Raw genomic sequence first — 1,323 nt, forward strand, 5'->3', positions numbered from 1 at the left:
CAACGTACAGCCTACCATGTTGTTCTGCAGAACATCCTTGCGAGGAATCGGCGTTTGCGCCGGGATAGTGGCCGCATTCAGCTTGTTAAAAGCATGAACAATGCGCCACTTGCCGTTCGGCTTTCTGACACAGAACGTGGGTGTCGAGTGCGGAGACTTACTCTCACGCACCATCCCTGCCTCGTGCTTCGCACGGAAGAATGCGTCAATGACGTCACACTGCTCTCTCGGCAAAGGCCATTGCCTTGTTACGCAGTATTTGGTTCCAGGAACCAGGTCAATCTCATGACACACGCCTCGATCCGGAGGCAGACCCGTCGGTGGGTTTTTCGAGACAACGTCTCCATACTCCTTCACCACCGGGTAGAAGGGATCCGAAGGATCTTTGAGGATCGCCGATCCACTTCTTGCGCTGAGCGCCTTCTTGGTGTCCTCTAGGACCGCGTCGTCCACGACGGATGAGGAGTTCAACTCCTCCTCAGGTCCCAGCAAGACCACCTCGGCTAGCTCGCCTGCCTTTAAGGCTTCGCCGAACTCGGCAATGGACATCTCGTCCAGCTGTAGCAGAGCATCTGCAGCGGGCAGAGTATCAAGGCTGATATCGCCTTCTACCTCCCCCGTCACTCCGTTCACGAGTGTATACAGCTGTTCACAGCAATCACGTGGAGCATCACCGCTCGTCACGTTGGACACATCGTCCGACGTCGAAGACGCCACAGACGCCCTGCGTCTTCTTCTCCTCTCCCTCCGCGACCAAGCCCGGCCGGATGAGGGCGGTGTGGCGACATCTCCGTCACTACCTTGCATCTGGTCACCCCTATCTGCATACGCGTTACCGTAGATGAAAAGTATACTCGCTCACTTGGCACACGCAAACCCATGCTATCTGTGCCACCAACGCTCACAGCTTATTTTCCACTAATATGCGCCCACGAGTGTAAGCTTCAGTATTGAGTTAGACAAATACGTTGCTGTCTGCATAGACACAAGCACGTGTGCGGTAGTGCAGACCGTACAGATGGACGTGGCAAGTCGATGTGTCTAAACGCAATATTGTACTTTAGTGTCCTGTCCATAATGGCCGAGATGAGAGCTCGGTTGAGTCGCGATGACTATAAGGTGTACCCGCCTCGCGCGTACATATTGCGTTGGCTACTGCTAACAGACGCGCGTTCAGCATACCTGTATCGCTGCGGAATGGCCTGTGTCCACTTAGTGATGCGCTTGATTATTCAGACTAAAACATCAATAGCGTAAGCACAGAAAGCTAGCACGACGACGCAAACGTCCCGATAAGGAAACAGGACTTCATGCATAGGTTGG

This window comes from Phytophthora infestans, genomic scaffold, assembly GCF_000142945.1.
Source record: "Phytophthora infestans T30-4 supercont1.29 genomic scaffold, whole genome shotgun sequence".
In the NCBI taxonomy this organism is placed as follows: domain Eukaryota; phylum Oomycota; class Peronosporomycetes; order Peronosporales; family Peronosporaceae; genus Phytophthora; species Phytophthora infestans.